Source organism: Numida meleagris, chromosome 1, assembly GCF_002078875.1.
Source record: "Numida meleagris isolate 19003 breed g44 Domestic line chromosome 1, NumMel1.0, whole genome shotgun sequence".
NCBI classification, from domain to species: domain Eukaryota; kingdom Metazoa; phylum Chordata; class Aves; order Galliformes; family Numididae; genus Numida; species Numida meleagris.
Window position 1 is genome coordinate 92,706,721 of NC_034409.1, and position 13,899 is coordinate 92,720,619.

The following is a 13,899-nucleotide window of genomic DNA, read 5'->3' on the forward strand; positions in this document are numbered from 1 at the left end:
TGAGATGGGATGAGTTGAGATGGGATGAGTTGAGATGGGATGAGTTGAGATGGGATGAGTTGAGATGGGATGAGTTGAGATGGGATGAGTTGAGAGGTGAGCTGTGATAGAGATACTGACTGATGAGGTGAAGGAGCTGTACAAGGACATGAACAGACTGACTTACATCAAGGTAGATAAACAGAATGTTTTCTTTAGGGAGAGAGTGAAGAAAAGACAGCTGGTGACTGTTCAGAAGAGGAGTGGATGAAATACTGCAGAGAAGAAGTCTGAGTGGAAACATAGGACTTCTGGCAGCAGGAGGAAGGCTCCTTCTCTTCCTGTGCAACTGTAGTTATAGAACAGGCACAGTGCCCTGGGAACTGGCAAGGGGAGACAAGAACTGTCAGGGTAGACATGACAGACAGCTGAGTCTGAAACAGGGCGTTTACATGAAGAAAAGAAGGTGGGTTATCAGGGGGTCCCTTCTGAGGAGGATAGATATGTCAGCTGACCTCGCTTGATGTCTCAGGGAATTCGCTGCTTGTCTAGGTCTCAGAATATTGAAGAGAGACTGGCAATGCTGATTAAGTCCTTTGATTACTATTGCTTGATGCTCATCTGTGTGGGGATCACCAACATTGCCAGGGGTGTAAGTGCCTTAACAGTAATGAGAATTGAGGACACGTATGCTCAAATATTGTCTCCTTGATTCTGCCAGGAAGGGAGGAAGGTTTATATGGAATGCATCCAGCAGGTCAGCAACAGCTGCTACAGACCAGCAGATCAGGAAGAGGAAGCAGATAAAGCTTTTTTCATACAGCTGAATGAAACCTCACAATCACAGATCTTTGCATTCAGGAAGGACTTCAGCCCCCCAAAATCTGCTGCAATAGGTCTGGGCACAAACAATCCAGAAGATTTAAGTGTTAGAGAGGGTGTTGACAGCAATTTCTGGACATAGGTGTTCAATGATCCAGCTAGGGGAGATACTGTGCTGGATGTCTTAATCATGAACAAGAGCTGGTTGAAGATGCAGAGGTCCAATTCAGTCTTGGCAGCACTGACTGTGAACCGTCCTTGGAAGAGGTGACAAAACAAGTAGAAGAGCCTCATTCCTGGACTTAAAGGGAACGGAATTCAGCTTTTTGAGAGCTATGGTTGGCAGGGCCCTTAGGGGACAAGAGGTCACGGAGAGCTAGTTAATCTTCCAGGACAACCTGCACAAATTACAAGCATGGTCAGTTGCAATGTGCATGTGCAGCAGAAGGCCTATGAGGATTAGCAGGCAACTGCTGACTGAGCTCCTACACAAAAAGGTAGTACAAAGAGGTGCAAGAGGGGACGAGCTACCTGAGAGAAATATAGGTATGCTGTCTGAGTGTGTGCAAACAAGGTCAGGAAGGATAGAGCGCGGGCAGAATTGAAATGTGAAGGACAACAAGTGTCTTTCTGCAAATACATTGCCAGCAACAAGAATGCTAAGAAAAACGTGGGCATAAACTGCAAAATGACAATGCACCTGTAGGCATTAATTGACCTGACCAGCCTCTTTTGTGACACCCCACCCATGCTCACAGCTCAGAGTCCCAGGAGCCTAGTCTCACCCTGAGTCATAGGTAGCTGTCTGTTTCTAGGTCTGTTCACTGTTGTCTTGATTTATTACTGCCTTTCCTGTGTGGGCCCTAGATCTATCCCCTATAAGTAGTTAGGCTTTTTTCTTATCATGAATCTGGTCCTGTCTTCTGGATGGTTCACTTCTTTTTTTTTTTTTAATATTAACATAAATATCTTGTCTCCAGTCTGGCTCTGTCTGCTATTGTTCCTGTGTTGAAGTTTTGAACAGGCCTTAGACCTAGATTGCTACCTTGTTTTTTTTTCTGAGCCTATTGGTAGGACCTGCTATTTTGCCACTGATTTGGCACTACTCAGGTATGACGGGTTTTGCATGTATTTACCAAGAGAGAATTGTGCTAATCCAATGAATTTACTTTCACAATGTGACTGTGGGCTGTGTGGGCAGGGTAAGAACAGTGGATGTTTACTGTAGTTTCAAGTTGTTAAATATTCATTTTACTACTGTCTTTTCCTGTGACAAAGACGTATGTCACTTCTTTATGTGACTATGAAAAGTATGTCCGTGCAGATAAAGATGAGAAATAATTGCTTAATTTTATTTATTACGAGGAATATAATCACACTACAGTAGATAAACCTGAGTGTTGGCTGATCTTAGGTAGATGTAAGGAAACTTCTAGGAAGAAAGTAGTGAACTGGTTTATTCTGTTACTACTGTTACTCTTTTCATGTTTGCTTCTTGAGAAAAAGAAGTTTTGTACTAATGATCTAAGAATGTAGGGAAAACTACTAAAAAAAAGTCTGAGGTTATTAGCAATATCCTTGATTAATTTTCACTGCACTTTGCAGGAAGACCTTGAGGTATTGTCTCAGAGATAACAATGCAACAAATGGTATGATGTCTGTATTTATTTGCATTATAATTTAGGGCATAATTCTAGACAGGTGTATTATAGTAAGTTAAAAACTTGAACAGTGTATTTTGAATTTGCCACCATTGAATCAAAAGTCAGCACAACTCTCTTGTCACGGAAGAGAACCTTAAATTTTTCTTTTTGTTTAAGTCAGTATAATAAACAGCCTAGTTCCATTAAACTCTCCTTCTGTATGCTTTAGGGTGGTTTTCTTAATGCCTTTTGTTTATGGAATTTATTTTTTAATGAAATTCCTGAAGTTCTAGCCATTGCTATATCAGTATCTGTTCCTATCAATAATCAGGGAAAAAGACTGTCATATTAAATCAATTTATGTATTCATGCTCTCAAATATATTACACCAAATGTAAAAGTAAGTATAAAACATGAGTTACTTAGTAGATAAAAAGCAAACATTTATTCTGTTTGCATCTTGGCTATTTACATTATTTTAACCATGAACAGTAAGAAGTGCCAATATTTTAGGTGTTACTGAGTACCTTGTCTTCTTTGTTGTCATGCTGTTTGTGTGATATGGGCCGTAGGAATCTTAACTTTTATTGCAACAGATTATGAAGAGAAGGCAAGCTATTCAGTGGGTATAGCAAAATATTCATTTCAGTGGAGCAGCTCTATATTGCACTGAGGGTCTTCATTCTGTGAATCGCATATATGAGCTGATGGTATCAAATTAAAGGCCTTTAGTCCATCACAAGCTTTTGTTGGATCCTGTATGTAGCATGAGGATAAAAGAGAACTTTGCAAATTTTTGTGAACCCTCTACTCCTAGCTTGCAGTTTTCCCAAAAGCTTAATTGGCACAAAACAACATTAATGCAGGACTTATGTTCTTGTAAACTCTAAATGTATCTGAAAATAGAAAAGTGATCTGTCCAAGTTTGGAAATTTTATGTCAATCTAAATATTCAGCACAATGAATTAAAATAATAGTGATGTAGACAAATGCCCAAGGTACGCTGGAGTGCCTGAACATTATAGGAAATGATCAAGCTCACAGGATGATGCCTTGAGAAAAGAACTCCAGCTACAGAACAACAGATTGGCTTTTTGTTGTATTCTTTTTTGGTTGGGTTTTGGTGTGTAGTATTTATTTTTTTTCTTCCTGTTTTGGAGGCCTATTTTAGAGGTAGCTGTATTAGCATCAGTGTGTCTAGAACTTTTCATAGTTCTTTGTGGTTTTTTTCTCCACAAAAAGAAAAGTAAATAGTAGCAAGATAGTTTAAGAAAAATATTTGTATTAAAGCAAGTAGGAAAAAACAGGTGGCAAGAATAAAACGTTAGTCCTGCTACTCCACAAATAAATATAAACAGAGTAATACCATAGAGCTAGTACTATAACTGAAACTTAATCATGGTAGAAAATCTTTTAAGATGTCCACAATTTTATTTCCCTTCTGAAGATAAGGCTTTTAACAATTTCCTTACCATTACACTTAAACCTATGACCACTCTTCCTTCATCGTTGCACAGACTTATAGGTAACACAGTAAAGTATACTATTTTATTAACTAGCGTGCTTATTGATGTGGTTTGATCGTTTGGAAGTTCAAGATACAACTCAGTCTTTCTGGTTAATAATAGTAGAAGATTTAGTCTCACTAGGTACAAGGGGGCCATACTTTCCACACTTCTTTTTTTTTTTTTTTTTTCTCCCTTCACTTTCTCCCTCCTCACATCAATCTAATAGCTGATACATCATGATGTGTTTAAAAAAAAAAAAAAAAAGATTTATTAGTTGCATTAAAACTTACAGTATAAATAGCAGAATATGAAATGAAGATAACCCTCCCAGAGGTGTTCATGTCCCCAAGCTTCCTAATTACTCTATGAAGACATCTCCTTCAGCAGCTTCCACTGGCTTGAAGAGGTGATGGGGGAATTATCTAGTGCTATTTTTAAAAGCAGTTAGTCTCCTTCTACATAATCATGAATTACATCATCAGCATTCTGCCCACTGCTACATGAGAATGTTTTCCAACCTGGGTGATATAATAGCTGGTAGTAAAAGAAACTTCAAATCAAAAAGGATCAGAGGAGCTTAAAGCTATGGCTAGCTAAAGCACATTAAATTTCTGCCTCTAACTGCATATAGAATTCCAATTTAACTTTTTAAAATTATTTTTTAACTTCAGTTTCATATAAATGAATGTCACAATAAAACAAGATGTCGCCAACTGTAATTTCTGGGAGCTAATACTAAGTAGATGACTTCAAGGATTTCTAGTGAATGTTCTATTTTCTTCTGAGTTCATTTCTGAAAGATATGTGCCTTCTAATTGGGATTAGCGTTTTATTGCCAAGCATTTTGCAAATGTTTTACGATTTGTCTGTTAACATGATGACCTATAAAAATACCAATAATATATTTTGTTAATGTAGCATGATAGTATAAATGAAAGCTGTTTCATTGTATCTGAGACTTAGTTCTATTTGCTACTGAAGAATTTCATCTTATCTTTTATTCTAGCCTTATTTAAAAATATATTTTTATATTCAGTGACATTGTGTTGGTATGTCTGGTTTTCTTTTCAGTGTGCTGGATCTTTGTTCATGTTATACAAAAATGCACAGTCTGCTTAATATTTGTGTTGCTCACAGGTAACTAAACTGAAAATGTGCCTTTAAGATTTCTCTTTTTTTGACAACTTTACTGAGTTCAGTTGCTTACAAGCATATTTAGACAATCTACCATCACTGCTTTGCAAATTATAGTAATGAAATGGGGTTGAGTGCACCCTCAGGAAGTTTGCTGATGACACCAAGCTATGGGGTATGGTTGACACACCAGAGGGGTGGGATGCCATTCAGAAGGACCTAGACAGGCTTGAGCAGTGGGCCCAGGTGAAATTCATGCAGCTCAACAAATCCAAGTGAAAGGTCTTGCACCTGGGTCAAGGCAACCCCAATTACCAATAAAAACTGAGGGATGAAAGGATTGAGAGCAGCTCTGCCAAAAAAGACATGGAAGTACTGCTGGATGTCAAGCTGGACATGAGTCAGCAATGTGCCCTCACAGCCCAGAAAGCCAACGGTATCCTGGGCTGCATCCAAAGATGTGTGACCAGCAGGTTGTGTGAGGTGATCATGCCCTTCTACTCTGTGCTGATGAGGCCTCACTTGGAGTACTGCATCCAGATGTGGAGTCCTCAGTACAGGAGAGACATGGACCTATTGCAGCATGTCCAGAGAAGGGTCACAAAAATGATCCACAGAATGGAACACCCTATGAGGACAGCTGAGAGAGCTGGAGCTTTTCAGCCTGGAGAAGAGAAGGCTGTGAGGTGACCTGATAGCGGCCTTTCAGTATCTAAAGTTGAGCTACAGGAAAGAAGGGGACAGATTCTTTAGCAGGATCTGTGGCAATAGAACAAGGAGAAATGGCTTCAAGCTCAGGGAGGGTAGATTTAGATTAGATATGAGGTAACAAATCTTTCACAGTGAGGGTGGTGAGGCACTGGAACAGGTTACCTAGTGGTGTTGATGCCTCATCCCTGGAGACTTTCAAGGCGAGGCTGGATAAGGCCCTGGGCTACCTGATCTGGCTGTGGTGTCCCTGTTCATTGCAGGGGAGTTGGACTAGATGGCCTTCAGAGGTCCCTTCCAACCAAGGATTCTATGATTCTATGAAATAAATCAACAGTGTAAATACATGGATTGAGCCTTAAATACAAGCTAAAACTAGTAATTATTTATATTAGCATGGATACTGGTTGCCCAGGGAAGTTGTAGATGCCTCATTTCTGGAGGCATTCAAGGGCAGGCTGGGTGGGGTCCTGGGCAGCCTGATCTGATGGGTGGCAACCCTGCCTATGGCAGGGGGTTGGAGGTGGATGATACAAACCAAGCCATTCTGGATTTCTTTCTCACTTTCCTTCCCCACTACAGTGATACGTATCAAGAATAAACCCTGTACTGATACTGAATATTAGAAATTTTCATGTAGGTCTTTATTTTAAAAGAAGTGATAATAATAAACTAGTTTACTTAATGCCTGTAAAATTATAGCTTTAGCTTTATATATATATAAGGTGTCTTGTCCCACTCAGTGGTTTTGACGGATGTCAGTCTTTTTCTATCTCCTGAGTCACGCCTCCCCTAGTCAGCAAGAGGTAGCTACAGCAATAGAGACATTCAAGACTCAGAGGAATAATACAAATCAACTTATTAAGAGCTTTCTTAACAACTACCTGGAGGTAAAATTGGCTAATTACAATTAGTAAGTGTTAACAGATAAGACAATTTTAGGCAACAGCTACTACAAAGAGTAAAAGTACAAAAGAAGATAAAAAGAAAAGATAGAGAACAGGGAAAGAGAGATAGACAGACATATATAAACATAGCAAAGCAGTTCACCACTCCTAGATCCAGTGATGTCTTGGTGTCAGGTGCTGATCTTCAGTAGCAATGGGATGTCAGAAGTTGTGTTGTTCAGTTGAGGACAACTAACAGCGACAGTTCAAATTTTACTTATAGTCCAAAGTGGCTGAGCCAGATATTTTGGAGTGACAGCTTCTGGCTTAGGGATCTCAGCAGGAATTCTTTTCTTCCCATCTTCCAGGCCTTGCAAATTTAAGTCAGCAGATAAGAGGAATCAGGGAGAATCCAGCTTGTATCTTGTCTTCACAGGATACAGCAGTAGCACCTCCCAGTTTCCTGTATCAAGCTGGAGTTATTTGCTCACAGCCAATAAATGCACCTGAGCCCTCCTTTTTGAAGGCAAACAGCTCCAAAGAAATGCTTTCAAATGTAAAACTGTCCACAAAGTTATGTTGATTTGAGACACTCCAGTCTCAGGCATAAGGCAAGTGTAAAGTCAGTAGTATGGTTTTTCCTTTGTAACCCCATGTGAAACCAGAGCTATAATATAGGCTGAATTTTACGAATGATTTTTAACTAGTGTATCTTTCTGAATCCTTTTAGGCTTTTGCTTGTGGGGAGAAAATGTATCTCCCTCTGCACAATGAAGAAAAAAGAAAAATTGACTTATTCTTCTTTATTAAGAAGATTTCTAGATGGAACTGATGATTCCTGGTATGAGTTTTGATACCACAAACAAGCACTTCTCTCTTTTCAATAACACTGAACTTTAAAAAAAAAAAAAAAGTTCATGACTTTGAGTAAAATATACCTCAGTTTCAGAGTTTCTGTGATCTAACTGTATAGTGTGTTTTGCACATTCTGTCAGCGAGCATACCACAACTCTCTCCTTTCTTCTTGTGCTGTATTTTTGAAATCTAGTCTTCCAAGAGCAAAATCATAATGTGACTTTTGAAACTCATGGCTTGTAAACTTCCCTTTTCTAAATATTCAGATAAAACTTCTTTTAATAATACCTGTAAATGAATCTATATTTTATGTACTATATGTTAATGTGTTTGTATATATACACATCTCCCTCTGTACTCAGCCCTGGTGAGGCCACACCTTGAGTTCTATGTTCAGTTTTGGGCCCCTCACTACAGGAAAGACATTGAGGCCCTGGAGCGTGTTCAGAGAAGGGCAACAAAGCTGGTGAGGAGTCTGGAGGGCACGGGCCTTATGAGGAGCAGCTGAGGGAGCTGGGATTGTTCAGTCTGGAGAAGAGGAGGCTCAGGGGAGACCTTATTGTTCTCTACAACTGCCTGAAAGGAGGCTGTGGTGAAGTGGGTGGTGGTTCTTCTCCCACATAACTAGCGATAGTACTAGAGGGAATGGCCTCAAGTTGCACCAGAGGAGATTCAGGTTGGATGTTAGGAAAAACTACTTCTATAAAAGAGTGGTCGGGCATTGGAATGGGCTGCCCAGGGAGGTGGCTGAGTCACCGTCCCTGAAGGTGTTTGAGAAACATTTAGATGTTGTACTGAGGGACATGGTTTAGTGAGGAAATATTGATGGTAGGTAGATGGTTGGACTGGATGATTTTGGAGGTCTTTTCCATCCTTGGTAATTCTATGATATAAAAGCTATACATACATATATATATATATGCAAACATTACTATATCAACATTTTTGTCATGTCTAGAGCGGCTTGAGAAGAGATACAAGAAAATTGTAAGAAAATAACCTGACATTTCTAAATTGAACCAGAAATCTGTTATCTTGTGGGATCACATTCTTCTGTTGTTGTTGCTTCCTGTGGTGTTATTCTTCTGATTGAACTAGAAGCTTTCAAGCAAGTTAATATCTCATGTTACTTGAAGGACATATCATTACTAATAAATGTTCCACTAAGTCCCTTATTTTCATTTAGCAGCCACAGAAGATTTCAGAAATTCAACTGCACCTGCCTGGATAACTTTATAAGTTATTTGTCAGTTTAGCACAAGCATTCCTTCTGAAGTCCACTAAAATGGGAAATGGAATAGACAATGCAGTTTCAATACTACAGGAATGGATGAGCTAGTTTTCCCAGTGAATGGATTTCATTTTTTCCCCTCTTACACTGTGATCAGACAGTTTATTTAGATTGTGTTCTAGATGTGTGGTAGAAAGAAGCAAGACTTTATCAAGGCAGAATTTAAACTTAAAAAAAGAGTCAAATTTTATTTATTTATTTTCCTTTCTGACAAATAACCATCAGTACCATTCAAGAGGAAACATGAGCTGCTTGATCCCAGTTCAAAAGAAATAAATGGTAGAAATTAGACTTTTTTGTGAAGCCCAGGAGATAGTAATGCTTGAGGCAATCAAGATTTCTGAAACAGAATTATGAGTTAGCTGTCACGCACAGCTGGACCATGTGCCTGCTTGTACCACATCCTGAACTTTTATTGTCTACATAATGGAATCAATTGAATGCTATTTAGGAATTGGTTTTTGGTTCTTTATGAATGCAGGCTACTCATGTTTTGTTAGCTGTGCAATAAATGGCATATTTTCTGCTATTACCATCTCGTACTAATTATCTAGACGTAGCTCAAAGGCATTTAGTTGAAAACAGTGGGGTTTATTTTGTTTCTTATTGTTTGTTTTGTATTTGTTTATTTTTAAAGGGAGGAGTGAAGTAGGAGTGGTGAACAGATGGTTCTTGGCACATCGATGGCATTTGTCCATCTGAAGAGGAATGTGAAATTTCTGGTAGGACAATGTGGAGTTTTTCTTGCATTCTTCATTGGAATAGCTCATTTTCCTCTGTACTGCTGAGACATTACAGACACATCTATACTGTTTCTGCTAAGCATTTGTTAAAGAATAGATCGGGATGGTTTGACTTACAAACTTCTGAAATTCTGGTAAATATTTGCAAATGAAATTCTGCTTTGTGATCCCAGAGCACTGCATGCAAATCAAGTGTGTAAAATCAGAAAAAATCAGAAACATTTGATGTTCTAGCTGCAAGTTACTTCTCAATTTTTGGAATCACAACTAATCACAATAAGTTATATTTTTTTCTTCTAGAAATTTTCTGTTCAGTATATATTTCATTCCAGAAAGCATACTACTAATCTGCCTGCTGTTTGTCGTCTAACAAAATAAGAGTTGAGCTTCTACTAAAAGTGATGTTTTTCCTTCATTGCCTTGATAGTAGTGGGTGTTTTTTTAAGGAATCAGGCATAAGCATTTATGAACATTGCCTGGTGTAAATATTTTTCATTTGTTCTGCCTTCTTCCTTTGTATGTTTTTTATAATAGAAAGTTTTCTATGATTGCCAAGGAAAAAAAATTTTCTCATTCCGTTTTAAGCATGTCACAATTCTTAGACTGCAGGCTTTAAAGAAAATACTTTGGGATACATTAATAACAAAAAAGTAAATCAGTCCATCACTATTTCTTTTTCCATGCTTCAGTCTGTGAAAGATACCATGGAGTGATTTCAATTTACTGAGAATATCAGTCTCACCTGTACTGTTGCACAATGTATGATGACCAAAATATGCAAGATTTTATGTAGGTCACTCCAAAAGTAATGCATCATATTTATTTCCATAGAAACTATAATAGATACAAAGAGTACAATAATAATATTTGATAAAGCAAATTCTCAGATAAAAAATGCTATGCTATGTGCTTCTGTTAATGGGTCATGTTAAATTTTCTGCTCAGCAGACAGTCCCTAATCTTCCTGACAAGCTTGCTAAATGTTATTGTAGTTTCTAGTGGAGTTAGAGGAGAGTTAAAAAGAAACAATAGACAACAAATTTGAATAAGTCTTTCTACAAGTACAACAATAAGATTTTAAGGAGAAAACAGAAAGCGAATTCTCAAACACACACGTTGCCTTGCAAGCGGCATAATGCATAAGAAATTGATTCATGAGCTTATGAGTTGTGTTCCTACAGCATGTAGAGAGGGAGAGAAATGCTGTTTTTCTATCAACCTTGATATAAGTAGACTGTGTGAGACTTTGTTTCCTCATCTGTATTGCATACCATTACATACCCTCATAGCTGCCCTGTTATTTAGAGATTTTATTATTAAATATTTTTACTTGTAGACTGGCATGAGTTCATAGTGGTTTTAAGATAATTAGTTGAACAGGTATGTGATTCTTAAAAGTTGAATGCTTAAGTACTAATCAAGTGTCCAATACTTATTGAAATCTTCTGATGTAGATGATGAACTTTAAAGGTAAGTTTAAGAAACAGTAGCTTAAGGTATTGTTGCAGAAAATATGCAGTAGCCAATTCATTATGGTGGATGAACATAGCTGTCACAGTCCCGAGGATCTGAAGCAATCTTGCCTTGTGAGTTGCATGAAAATTGTGCCCTGTTTAGAACTAGAACTTACAGTAGTTGAACATCTTCCAGTGTGTTAGAGTTCTAGCAAATCCACAGAAGCATCCTGTAGCCTCTGTAGAAGTTTGATGATTTTTATTTTTCTTTAATGCCAGTGACCTGAAATGGATCAGGTAAATTCACCTCTTAAATTTTATGCCCAAATATATATATCCTGGGGAAAGAGCAAGTGGGAGATCTTCCATTTTGGAGGTAACATAATGTATTTCCAATTTATTCCATTTCATTATGTATGAAAAGCAAGAAAAATAACTTGAATCATGACTGACATTCAGCTAATTGTGATATTCTATGAGTAACTACATATGTCAGGTTGGGTTTTCTGTAGATAATAAAGTCTTTCAGTTAAGTTTATATCTATTATAAATATATGCAGTGCCTCAGTGTTGGAGCTGTGATCTGAATAGGCTGCTATGTGCATTCCTTCAGCAAAATCTTAATTAAATAGTTAAAATAACATTTTTTTAATTACTTGAAAAAATCTGCTTTCAAAGGATTCAGAAAAGAAAGACGGGATTGTAAAAATCATTTTTTTTCTCTGAAATTTTTAACTTCTGAGTTAAAGTATTTTCTTATTTGTTTGAGGTATAAGCTAATGTTGGTTTCATTTCACCTTTATGCTTTTGAGGAAACATTTTTAAAAACATAACACTGATTACTAAAATGTTATCTAGATGCAGAAAATAATTATATACACAGATAGAGAATAAATATAACACATGATGCAAACGTACTAGTTGCATGATAGAATTTATACTCCTTTTTCCTTTTTTTGGCAATCGTAAAAGAGAAAACAGAACATTAGATGTATTACTTTCATATCTTTGGTGGAAACTAGTCAAGTAGATGATGTTGCTTTAAAACAGTACTGTGCTTCTAAGTAAGCATTTAGGGCTTTTTCGTTATTTAAGAATGAATGTTAAACCAGTTAAGACAAATAAAGCTGAATCATTATATTCTCTTCCTCCTCTTCATCCTCCTCCCTCACTTTTATAAGTAAAATTGCCTCAGTTAGACAAACTTACTGATATGAGAGGTTTATGTCATCACTGAATATGAAACAACCCATTTCATCTATATCTTCCTTCCGGATTTTGCTCAAGTGTTCATCCTTTTCAATCTTACGTATGTATTCTAGTGTGTACTTATCTGTGTGGTAATAGAATCACAGAATGAAAGAATTTATTTTTAAACATCCCTATATGGGGTGTGATGTATTTGGAGCAAGTGGGATTGGTCATTTTCAGAATTGTTTTTGTGCACTCAAATCAGGAAAATCTACCATAAGAGCATTTTACAATGGTGTCTTTTGCTCCCAAACCTGTTCATGATTGTAGCAGCAAAATCCTCATCTTTAAGCATAGTTTATATTGTTTAAATAGATCCATATTACTTTTTCTCTGTACATCTATCATCACTGTTAATTTTTTAAAAACCTTGTAATACAAATAGGAGCAAAACTGAAGTCCATACTTACATCTTAAGACAAAAGTCCTTTGCTGTATTTACACATTTATACATATTTATACATTTATTCAACAGAAGGCATACTAAATATTAAAACATAATTTTTTTTCTGCCGTGTGTAGTGTGGTCATGAGGTGTGAGTTCAGGAAAATATAATAGGAATATATACTAACTAAATCACAATGGATAGCTGAAGTGTTGAGAGCTCTACTAGATCTGCTCCTTTAGTCCCAGTGCCCAAGGACCAAATTAGCAGATTTATTCTGTCATATTATTTAATATGCAAGGCACATGAGCTCATTAGTAGAGCTCAAAACTCTATCAAATTACCTTTAATAAACAACCTCAGAAATATTCTTCATCTCTCATACTTTGAAGACACATCAGAGGGGGGAAAAGAATGCAGAGGTCTCAAAAGCTTTAGTTTTAATTAGTCCGAAGAGCAACCTTTCTGTTGAAATGTTATTGGCTATCATGGCAATCTTATTAAATAAATTAATTTGAGTTATTTCCCATGACAAGCCTCTGATAAAGCAGCGTGTTAAATATTTGTTGCCCAGTGCAACTATTTCTGTTGTGGCTAAAATGTAGAGGGAACAAAATAAGTCGCATTTCAACTTCACATATTCAGGTGGATTTAAGGCTTTTAATGAAGATTTTAAGGCCTACCAGTTTCTAACGGAAACTTCTGTGTTCTCTTGTTCTTTATAACACAAACCTTTCTCTTTAATTCAGTGTGTAATATTATGAGACGATATACATGGCATCTGCAAACCTTATGCATAACTATACTGTTCCTCTAGAGTATTTTGCACAAGACAAAATGTTGAATTTGGACAATTTCTTCATGGCATTAGATTTTGCTTACTTTATTGTTTTCTGTGAGCAAATGCAAGCCCTGGTGTTTCAGAAGGTAACTCAAATTATTCAGTGTTCTCTTTCAAAAGCTCTAATTGGTTCCATAATGCTTTAGCTAATTAATACAATTAAGATATCCTTTTTCTACCACATTTGCTTTGAATTTCTCTTTTCCCTCTGAAATTATGAAGTATGTGACCCTATCATACAGTAGATATTAGTATAGAAAACTTAGCTTCCTGAGCTGAGTCAGTGTGTTCACATGGCACGCTAAGATGCCGTACAGGCTCACCATGTTGAGCTTACATTTCATGTGCTGCTTTCTATAGTATTGTTTGTTGGTTTCTAAATTAAATCACAATAATA

At 37.0% G+C, this 13,899-nt stretch overlaps 1 long non-coding RNA gene across 1 annotated transcript in view; it reads left to right on the forward strand.

Moving 5' to 3' along the window:
• Nucleotides 1-13,899, forward strand: part of LOC110392557 — a 62,723-nt gene that overhangs the window by 12,293 nt on the left and 36,531 nt on the right. The window contains exon 3 of the long non-coding RNA XR_002434477.1: nt 9,465-9,549. This is a non-coding gene — a long non-coding RNA (uncharacterized LOC110392557). The remainder of the gene's footprint in view (nt 1-9,464; nt 9,550-13,899) is intronic.